The 8328-nt window shown below is 42.0% G+C and overlaps 1 long non-coding RNA gene across 5 annotated transcripts in view; it reads left to right on the forward strand.

The window, feature by feature from the left end:
* The window catches only part of LOC112072141 (uncharacterized), a 32273-nt gene extending 28135 nt beyond the window's left edge, over window positions 1-4138 (forward strand). For all 5 annotated transcript variants that reach the window (XR_011476110.1, XR_011476109.1, XR_002894258.2 and 2 more), the window contains 3 exons: window positions 3419-3455; window positions 3545-3615; window positions 3800-4138. This is a non-coding gene — a long non-coding RNA (uncharacterized lncRNA). The remainder of the gene's footprint in view (window positions 1-3418; window positions 3456-3544; window positions 3616-3799) is intronic.
* Window positions 4139-8328: the final 4190 nt, after the last annotated feature.

Genomic DNA, 8328 nt, shown 5'->3' on the forward strand with positions numbered 1-8328 from the left:
AAAGTTAGAACAAGAACTATGTATATGTATAACTATGTGTATACCTAGATGCACTGTGTTATCCCAGCGGTCACTATTGTTGCCGTCAACATGTTTACTCATTCTATGACCACGCTGAACAAAGTTGAGTAATTTCAAATGCATATATCAATACTAGACACCTTAAAGATGATGTGTACCAAAAATCTTTGTCCTAACTTTATGTTAACATACTTTACTAACCTTTTGTTTGGGAGCTTTGAAGCAGCCATCCTCTTCTCATGGTGCAACCAGGAAGTAAACAGCTCTGGTCATGTGACAATTTACAATAAACATGTGACACTGCCAATATTTCATTGAGACCCTTAATTATTTCAATATTTGCTGGAAATGCATTGATACATCATTCAGTAACATTTTTAGAGCCTTATAACTGAAAACGTTTTTTGCGGTCACTATTGTGACCGATGGGATTAAATAGGTATCTTTCCAGCTCGCCAAACAACTAACCATGTTAATGCATGCGTCATGACAGTTACCATAGCGACACACCAACAGGAGCCAACACAAACAGGSGAGACAGAAACAAGATGTGTAGTGGTAGAACAGCGCCCTCCTGTGGTTCAGTATAAGTTCGCAACGTTTCAATGCTATGGAACCCCGTTTGGGTCTTACGTGTAAAACAAAAATATATACTMCTATACTGAACAAAAAATATAAACGCAGCATGTAAAGTGATGGTCCCATTTTTCATGAGCTGAAATAAAATATCCCAGATATGTTCCATACGCATAAAAAGCTTATTTCTTTCACATGTTGTGCACAAATTTGTTACATCCCTGTTCGTGAGCATTTCATCTTTGCCAAGATAATTAATCCACCTGACAGGTGTGTCATATGAAGAATTTGAAAACAGCATGATCATTACACAGGTGCACCTTTTGCTGGGGATAATAAAAGGCCACTCTACAATGTGCAGTTTGGTCACACAACACAATGCCACAGATGTTTAAAGTGTTGAGGGAGCATGCAATTGGCATGCTGACTGCAGGAATGTCCATCAGAGCTGTTGGCAGAGAATTGAAAGTCAATTTCTCTACCATAAGCCTCCTCCAACATCATTTTAGAAAATTGTCCAGTACGTCCAACCGGTCTCACAACCGCAGACCGCGTGCAATCTCATGACCTCCACATCCGGCTTCTTCACCTGCGGGATCGTCTGAGACCAGCCACCCACACAGCTGATGAAACTGGASTATTTCTGTCTGTAATAAAGCCCTTTTGTGGGGGAAAAAAAWTATTCTGATCGGCTGGGCCTGGCTCCCAAGTGGGTGGGCCTATGCCCTCCCATGGCTGTGCCCATTCCCAGTCATGTGAAATTCATAGATTTGGGCCTAAATAATTGATTTCAATTGACTGATTTCTTTATGAGTTCTAACTCAGTAATATCGTTCAAATTGTTGCATGTTGCATTTACAACTCACACCTACACACACTGGTGGAAAAAGTACCCAATTTTCATACTTGAGTTAAAGTAAAGATAACTTATTAAAAGCAAATGACTCAAGTAAAAGTCACCCAGTAAAATACTACTTGAGTCTAAAAGTATTTAGTTTTAAATGTACTTCAGTATCAAAAGTAAAAAGTATAAATAATTTAACCTTTCTTAYATTAAGCAAACCAGACTACACGATTTAATTGTTTATTTATTTACGGATAGCCAGGGGCAATTCAACACCAAGACAATTTACAAATGAAGCATGTGTGTTTAGTGAGTTTGCCAGATCAGAGGCAGTAGGGATGGCCTGGGATGCTCTCTTGATAAGTGCGTGARTTAGACTATTTTCCTGTCCTGCTAAGCATTCAAAATGTAACGAGTACKTTTGGGTGTCAGGGAAAATGTAAGGAGTAAAAAGTACCTTATTTTCTTTAGGAAGTTGTCAGGAATATAAATTGTAATGTACAGATAACCCAAAAAATACTTAAGTAGTACTTTAAACCACCACTTGTGTATCAATCTGATTGATTGTGTTGTGCAGTAAGCAGGCTCAGGTGTATAACTGTGGCTCCTTCCACCTTCAAAGAATAGGCAAGAGGACCAACCATGTACACTATATATACAAAAGTATGTGGACACCCCTTCAAATTAGTGGATTTGGCTATTTCAGACACACCCGTTGCTGACAGGTGTATAAAATCCAGCGCGCAGCCATGTAATCTCCATAGACAAACATTGGAAGTAGAATGGCCTTACTGAARAGCTCAGTGACTTTCGACTTTCAACCGTCATAGGATGCCACCTTTCGAACAAGTCAGTTTCTGCCCTGCTAGAGCTGCCTCGGTCAACTGTAAGTGCTGTTATTGTAAAGTATTGTAGGCCACACAAGCGCACAGAACRGGACCACCGAGTGCTGAAGTGCGTAGCGTGTAAAAATCATCTGTCCTCGGTTGCAACATTCACTACCGAGTTTCAAACTGCCTCTGGAAGCAACGTCAGCACAAGAACTGTTCTGTCTGGAGCTTCATGAAATGGGTTTCCATGGCCGAGCAGCGCACACAAGACTAAGATCACCATACGCAATGCCAAAGGTCAGCTGGAGTGGTGTAAAGCTCGCCGCCATTGGACTCTGGAGCAGCGGAAACGCGTTCTCTGGAGTGGAGTCATACTTCACCATCCGGCAGTCCGACGGACGAATCTGGGTTTGGCGGATGCAAGGAGAACACTACCTGTCCCAATGCATAGTGCCAACTAAAGTTTAGTGGAGGGGGAATAATGGTCTGGAGCTGTTTTTCATGGTTCCAGCTAGGACCCTTAGTTCCAGTGAAGGGAAATATTAAAGCTACAGCATACAATGACATTCTAGACTATTCTGTGCTCCGAACTTTGTGGCAACAGTTTGGGGAAGGCCTTTCCTGTTTCAGCATGACAATGTTCCTGTGCACAAGGCGAGGTCCATACAGAAATAGTTTGTCGATATCGGTGTTGAARAACTTGACTGGCCTGCACAGAGCCCTGACCTCAACCCCATCAAACACCTTTGGGATGAATTGGAATGCCAACTGCAAGTCAGGCCTAATCGCCTTTCCTCACTAACGCTGTTGTGGCTGAATGGAAGCAAGTCCCTGCAGCAATGTTCCAACATCTAGTGGAAAGCCTTCCCAGAAGAGTGGAGGCTGTTATAGCAGCAATGTTCCAACATCTAGTGGAAATCCTTCCCAGAAGAGTGGAGGCTGTTATAGCAGCAATGTTCCAACATCTAGTGGAAAGCCTTCCCAGAAGAGTGGAGGCTGCTATTAAAGCAAATGGGGGACCAACTCCATATTAATGCCCATGATTTTGGAATGAAATGTTCGAGAAGGTGACCACATACYYTTGGTCGTGTAGTGTATGTAACTACGYTATATTGTTTATCCTTATGTGTCTGTGCATGTTTTTCAGCATAAAGTACTCTGCAGMCATTCAGTGTGGACACCAGGTGAGGCAACACACAGATTCCTGTTGAACACTCTTTAAATACCTTATTTTCTCAATAAATCTATCCTTCACTTCATCCCTCTCCCCTAGGTTATATCAGCTGTACCGGTGAACACCTCCCGCTTGTGAAATGCCTGACAGAGGGCACAGCATGATCAAAGGTAAGAGGTCACTTGGCCGGGTAAACAGGAAATATTAAAGAAATGCTTTACATTGAAACACAGAGATGTAGTAGAACCAGAGWTAATGATCCAAGGTCAGTTTTGTATTTCACCCCCTGATGATTTTGATGACTGACAGTATTAACAGGATTAATACTTGTATTTTTCCGTCTCCTGTCTGCAGGTGTGTTTTGATGTGAGCGAGGATTCCAACCYCCAGTCCCGTCATCGCCACCTCACCCCCTCTAAGATATCCATTGAACCAACTGAGGGCCCAAGGCTGGTTAAGAGAGACCGCTAGAGACACTTATGTAATTGTAATGACCTGAGAGAATATGAAGTTCAGTAGCACTGTAATTCATTAATCATGTGTCGTCGTCCCAGCTCCTCTCCMCACCTCTTCTTTCTTCCTCTGTTGTTTTAATGCACACCAGATGTGCATCGAAGTACAGATTGAACTTGTATTTATAATGCATTTATAACACTTGGATAATGAACTTCCAATAAAGCATTTCACATTCTCTATTGGTTGATATTAGTCTCTAATTTGGTGAAATACTACACCAATCCTGTGTCCTCAGATCAGATGAAGGAAATTAGAGATTAACCTGTTTGATAGTATTTACATGATGCATAGGAAGTGTAGTGTACAGTTTTTTTAAATTCTGTGTGTGTGTATATATATAAAAATAATACACGCAGACACAGCACCAAAGACGAGTTTGAAACTCCTGATATTGGATATGACTGAAATGTCTCAGACTAAGTTAGTCCTAATTATTTCAAAAACTAAAAGCAATGTACTTGGGACAAATTCACTAAACCCTAAACCTCAGCTAAATTGTGTAATAAATGAGCAAGTTGAGGTGACTAAATTGAAGCAACTCTGGATTGTAAACTGTCATGGTCAACACATATTGATACAACAGTGGCTAAGATGGGGAGAAGTCAGTCCATAATGAAACACTGCACTGCCTTCTTATCAACAAGGCAAGTCCAACAGGCTCTCGTTTTGTGGCACCTAGACTACTGTTCAGTCGTGTGGTCAGGTGCCACAAAGAGGGACATAGGAAAATTGCAATTGGCAGCACTGCTGGACCTTGGATGTACACAGACAGCAAACAATCAATAATATGCATGTCAATCTCTCCTGGCTCAAAGTAGAGGAGAGATTGACTTCATCACTACTTGTATTTGCGAGAGGTTGAACATGTTGAAAGCACCGAGCTGTCTAAACGACTAGCACACAGCTTAGACACCCATGCATACCCCCCAAGACATGCCACCAGAGGTCTCTTCACAGTCCACCCATGCATCCACCAGAGGTCTCTTCATAGTCGCCAAAGTCCAGACCATGGGAAGTGCACAGTACTACATAGAGCCATGACTACATGGAACTCTCTATTCCACATCAGATAACTTGATGCAAGCAGTAAAATTAGATTTAAAAAACAGATAAAAATACACCTTATGGAACAGCGGGGACTGAAGAGACACAAACATAGGCACAGACATGCATACAAACACATACACACCATAACATACGCACTCTACACACACATACACATGGATTTAGTACTGTAGATATGTGGTAGTTGGGTAGTGGTCTGAGGGAGCACACTTAATGTGTTGTGAATTCTGTAATGAAAGTATTGTAATGTTTTTAAAAAATTGTATGACTACCTTAATGTTGCTGGAACCAAGGAAGAGTAGCTGCTGCCTTGGCAGGAACTAATGGGGATCCATAATAAACCCCAGGAAGAGTAGCTGCTGCCTTGGCAGGAACTAATGGGGATCCATAATAAACCCCAGGAAGAGTAGCTGCTGCCTTGGCAGGAACTAATGGGATCCATAATAAACCCCAGGAAGAGTAGCTGCCGCCTTGACAGGAACAATGGGGATCCATAATAAACCACAGAGAAGCAGATGCTGCCTTGGCAGGAACTAATGGGGATCCATAATAAACCCCAGGAAGAGTAGCTGCTGCCTTGCAGGAACTAATGGGGATCCAAATAAACCACAGGAAGAGTAGCTGCAGCCTTGGCAGGAACTAATGGGGACCCATAATAAACCCCAGGAAGAGTAGCTGCTGCCTGGCAGGAACTAATGGGGATCCATAATAAACCCCAGGAAGAGTAGCTGCTGCCTTGGCAGAAACTAATGGGGACCCATAATAAACCCCAGGAAGAGTAGCTGCTGCCTTGGCAGGAACTAATGGGGACCCATAATAAACCCCAGGAAGAGTAGCTGCTGCCTTGGCAGGAACTAATGGGGATCCATAATAAACCCCAGGAAGAGTAGCTGCTGCCTTGACAGAACTAATGGGGAGCCATAATAAACCCCAGGAAGAGTAGCTGCTGCCTTGACAGGAACTAAATGGGGATCCATAATAAATACAAATACCTGAACCACACCTTTATTTGCCAAGGTAGAGTACATGATCAGTGAATATATTCAATGTATTCAACAGGCCTGGGAAATTATTTTCCATGGAGGGCCACATTAGAATATATTTTTGGCATCGCGGGCCAGAATCACATTTTAGGATTATACATGTGACTGTTGACAGATATAGCTACTGTAAATCACGTACAGATATGCACAGAAATAAACCACATCCATGTTCTCCTTTTGGTAGGTATTTTCATTATTAAACATGCAATGAACTACACGGAGGGAAAAGTACACTGTGCATTTAGCACCACGGACAGAACTCTTGTTAACGGGTATGCACAAAAACAAGAAAAGAGAGAGCTCAACATTACATTCAATCAGTGTGAGGAGTGAAGTCTCTGATGGGCATTGACTAGAGCAGTGAAGTCTCTGATGGGCATTGACTAGAGCAGTGAAGTCTCTGATGGGCATTGACTAGAGCAGTGAAGTCTCTGATGGGCATTGACTAGAGCAGTGAAGTCTCTGATGGGCATTGACTAGAGCAGTGAAGTCAGGTATAGGTTCTGAAGTCGCTATGAGCAGGATTGGTGAGAGGTGAGAGTCAGTAAGAGATGATCGTGTCTTGGCTTGTTATATTTCATCACTGAACATGTCTGTTCACATACATAGGTTGACCCAAACAGTACAAACATCTTCTGAGCTCGACTCTTAATCTTTGTAAAGTTGTGTCATCGAGAGATGCATAGAACCTCGTCAGTGGCATTGTTTTGAATAGTTCTCCAATCACTGCATCAGACTGAAGATCGATACGCTCAAGTTGCAGTCAGTGAGAGCGTTATCCACATTGAAGGTGAAAGGAGAGGAAACCAACAGCATTCATTTTCCAACACTTTGAAATCCTCAAAACGACGAGAGAAAACTCACCATTCAAAGTACGCAGCATGATGTTGTTATAATTCGTTTTACTTGAGGACAGGAGACCAAAGTGGAGACATAGGACGAGTGGATAATTTTATAATAAGCAGGTTTATCAAGTGTAAAGATATTAGGCAAAGCCGTGCACGCGCCCCTTTCTGTCAGATTCTTATGAAATCGTCGGAGAAGAGAGCCCCTCTAAGCAGTACATACAGATTATATAGACAACAAGCAAAGTAGGTTGATCTTGTCGTCTGGCCTTCCGATTGGTCGATCTGGGTCGTAGGTAGTCCTGTTCGGCCTGATGTCGACATTCCATTGGCTTTTCACACAGTTCTTTGTCCTATTCACATCCAAAGGCATCCTGCATGTGCGTTTGTTTTCACAGGCCCTATTCATGGGGGAGGGGATGTGTGTGTGGTCTGACAAAGTAGAGGGGATGGGTGCATGTTGTGCCAAGAATAGCTTATGTTGAGAAGTGGTTAAAACAAGTTACCAGTATCTTATACAATTTCTTACAATGTACAGTTGAAATCGGAAGTTTACATACACTTAGGTTGGAGTCATTAAAACTCTTTTTTCAACCACTCCACAAATTTCTTGTTAACAAACTATAGTTTTGGCAAGTCGGTTAGGACATCTACTTTGTGCATGACAAGTCATTTTTCAAAAAATTGTTTACAGACAGATTACTTCACTTATAATTCATTGTATCACAATTCCAGTGAGTCAGAAGTTTAAATACACTAAGTTGACTGTGCTTTTAAACAGCTTGGAAAATTCCAGAAAATGTCATGGCTTTAGAAGCTTCTGATAGGCTTTAGCCAACAAGTGCTCAGCATATGTGGGAACTCCTTCAAGACTGTTGGAAAAGCATTCCAGGTGAAGCCAAGAGTGTGCAAAGCTTTCATCAAGGCAAAAGGGTGGCTACTTTGAAGAATCTGAAATATAAAATATATTTTGATTTAACATATTTTTGATTCCATATCATGTTATTTCATAGTTTTTATGTCTTCACTATTATTCTACAATGTAGAAAATAGCAAAAATAAAGAAAAACCCTTGATTGAGTAGGTGTGTCCAAACTTTTGACTGGTACTGTAAGTTAAGCAGTTAACGTTACCCTGAGTTGTGAATTTCTCTACACCCTACGAATGTTCAGTGTTGCCAACTTAGCGACTTTGTCGCTATATTTAGCGAGTATTCAGACCCCTCTAGTGACACATTTTCAAAAAAGCGACTAGCGACAAATCTAGCGACTTTTTCTGGTGTTATTGGAGACTTTCGTTGACTCTGACGTGAAAGCACGTATCGTTCTTACTCTTCTCAACGAGCACCGGGTGCTGCCGTGGGCCCCATCCCCGTCCCAAAGCACTCACAGCCGGCTCAGTCCTCGCGCAGCAG

The sequence above is a fragment of the Salvelinus sp. IW2-2015 genome, unplaced genomic scaffold, assembly GCF_002910315.2.
Source record: "Salvelinus sp. IW2-2015 unplaced genomic scaffold, ASM291031v2 Un_scaffold1832, whole genome shotgun sequence".
Lineage (NCBI taxonomy): Eukaryota > Metazoa > Chordata > Actinopteri > Salmoniformes > Salmonidae > Salvelinus > Salvelinus sp. IW2-2015.